Raw genomic sequence first — 3,147 nt, forward strand, 5'->3', positions numbered from 1 at the left:
AAATATAAAGCTTTGTCCTTCCAGTTTAATTTATAAAACATGTTTTCTCTGAAGATACAAAATCTAGGTAGGAAAGATACATAAGGTGATTCTCACCACCCTCAGCCATTTGCCTCAAATGTACCTCTGATCATGTCAAGTGACTGTTCAAAAAAATCTTTGATAGAGTCTCTCGGTCAGCAAACTATACCAGATCCAGTCTGTGACCTGTTTCTGTGCAGCTTGAGAGCTAAAAATGGGTTTTACATTCTTAAAATGTTGTTGAAAAAAAATAGCAAAGAAGATATCTGACAGAGAATGCTTGTGAATACAGAGTCTAAAATATTTCCTGTCTAGCCTTTTACAGAAAAAGTTAAGAAGTTTGCCAACCCTTGGTTGAGAAGATGAAGTACAAAACCCATAGTGTGATGCTTAAGTCCTCCCACACTCTGAAGACCAGCTGATAGACCAACCATCCTTCACGCATTTGCTGTCTTGGTGCATCCTTCTTTTCCTCTCCTGTTATCTAAATTCAGCTGTCCATCAAGATGATGCCCAAGTTCATCTTCTCCATGAAACTTTATCATGCTGCTCGATTTTGTAGTAATCTCTCCTTGGAACACTTGATAGACATCAGTACTTGCTTTACTCACTGATGATCTTGCTTCTCTTTATACACATGTTTTAATCTAAACTTATCTTCCCAACAAGAATATGATTCCTTGACAGTGTTGGGCAGATATTAGTATCAGCAAGTCCTAAGGAATTTCTAGGTTCTGTCTGATTTCTTTTTCGTCAATAACTAATTACCATGATTCATGACCAATTACTATTTCCAAGCGTCACCAAACCTACACATAAGTTTTTATCATTTAATTCTTACAAAATGTTAGGTGATAGTATAATTCTCTTATTTTTATACACAGACTGGTATTAAAGAGAATAGAGGGGTTCCATTCTCCATACACAAGAGAGCACAAAAGCCAGGGTGGAGTGGGAAAGATAGATTGAGAGAGAGTGTACTTTCCCCTAGATTATACAATAGAATTGTTTCTAGAAATAGTAGAATTAGAGTAAGGAAACTTTATGAAGATTTTGTTGGTGAAAGGACTTCCCTAGTAGCTCAGTTGGTAGAGAATCTGCCTGCAATGCAGGAGACCCAGGTTCAATCCCTGGGTCAGGAAGATCCCCTGGAGAAGGAAATGGCAACCCACTCCAGTATTCTTGCCTGGGGAATTCCATGGACAGAAATAGTAGAACTGCAGTGAGGAAACTTTATGAAGATTTGGTTGCTACTTAACATTTAAAACATTCAGTCAACAAAAATGGAAGTAATTCATGAGCTCTAGATTCTGTGAGGAAGATAAATTTGACAGAAGTCCTTCATTATATTGGATTTAAGTAATATGTTGGATCTGACACCAAAAATATAGGCAATAAAAGTATAAAGAGATGAATCAGGCCAGAGTGACAGGGATACACATGGCGGCCAGATCCTAACACTCTCCATCTAGGGACCACCGCGAAGGACCCTGCCTCTAAGGAGTGGAAACCAGGGCCTCCACTTTCTATCCCTTTCTTCTCCGACCACTACCAGCAAGGGGTTGTCACCCGCTTCCACATCCAGGATGCAGAACTATAAAGCAATGGACAAAATACAAGAGGGAATGTTTTCTGAAGTTACTAAGATGCAGAACCTGAGAGATGGCATCTGCCATGCATGTAAACAAGTGAAACAGCATTTTGAAAGCATTGAGCAAGTGAACAATCTGCGAAGGATACAAGCACTGAGATGCCTCAATCCACACCCAAACATTCTCATGCTGCACAAAGCGATTTTTGACAGAAAATCTGGTTCTCTTGCACTAACAATGTGAACTTAATGGACATGAATATTTATGAGGGAGACGACACCTATTATCAGAAAAAAAAATAAAATTATGCACTATATGTACTAGTTGTGTAAGTCTCTGGGTCACATGTCCAGAAATGGAATATTTCACAGAGATATAAAACCAGAAAACGTATTAATAAAGCAGGATGTCCTGAAATTAGGGTACTTCAGGTTGTGCCAGTGTCTACCCTAAGCAGCCTTACATGGAGTACATCTCCACCCACTGGTACCAGCCCAAGTGTCTCCTCACCGATGGCTTCTACAGCTACACGATGGACCTGTGGAGTGCGGGCTGCGAGCTCTACAAGATGGCCAGCCTGCAGCCTCTCTTCCCCAGAGCCAACGAGTTGGTCCAGATCTCAAGGATCCACGACGTCATGGGCATGCCTGCGGAGAAGACCCTCGCCAAGTTCAAACAGTCCAGAGCTGAGTTTTTATTTTCCCTTTAAAAAGGGATCAGGGATACCTCTACTGTCCCCGCAATGGCTCTCCCTCCTGCACGGAAGTGGTGGCCTATGAGCCTGATGAGAGAATCACTGGCCACCAGGTCCTGCAGCACCCCTACTTCCAGGAGCAGAGGGCTGCTGAGAAGCAAGCTCCGGCCAGGGACAGGCGAAAGGCTGTCTTCTCTGAGCGCCCCATGGCACCAGAACTACTCAGCAACACCTGGCAGACGGCACAGAAGGGCCAGAGGCAGAAACAGCCCCTCCCCGAGGCCTGAGGAGGACCAGCCCCGGAGACAGGGATCCACCTACCTGATGGAGCTGCCCAGGTTCAAGCTGTCGGGAGCAACCAAGCTAGCCTCGTACTCCAGCCCGGCACTGCAGTCAGTGTTTGCCCGAAGGTGCCACTGCTGAGACCCCTGAAGCTCGTCGGTGGAGCCCAGAAGACAGACATGCAGAAGGACACCAAGCCCAGCCTGAAACAGTACTGCCTGCCCACAACAGAGCAGAGAGGTGGGGGCTACTGAGTGCTGCGGCTCCCTGCTTGGGATGCACCTGAGCCAGGGAGCAGGGCCGGGGACTCCAGGGGGCCTGGCGTCCTGTCCCAGGAGAGACCCCCGTCCCAGGACCTGCACCACCACCTCAGCCTGGAGCTGCTGGCTGGAGGCAGCCATGTCCAGAGGGCAGCTTTACTGTGTGTTCCAGTCTAATATATCTGTAAAACCACCTCGTTCTAGGGTTTTATTTCATTTTCATAATGTAAGGATTTGGGGCAGGGAATATTTTGTAGTTTTTGTATGAATCAGAACAGAGAGATTATACTGTATTATG

General features: G+C 45.1%; 1 pseudogene; it reads left to right on the top strand.

Annotated features, from left to right (window-relative positions):
• Positions 1 to 1,607: 1,607 nt before the first annotated feature.
• LOC129624168 (MAPK/MAK/MRK overlapping kinase-like) lies at positions 1,608 to 2,940 on the top strand (annotated as a pseudogene).
• Positions 2,941 to 3,147: the final 207 nt, after the last annotated feature.

Source organism: Bubalus kerabau, chromosome 12, assembly GCF_029407905.1.
Source record: "Bubalus kerabau isolate K-KA32 ecotype Philippines breed swamp buffalo chromosome 12, PCC_UOA_SB_1v2, whole genome shotgun sequence".
Taxonomy (NCBI): Eukaryota; Metazoa; Chordata; class Mammalia; order Artiodactyla; family Bovidae; genus Bubalus; species Bubalus kerabau.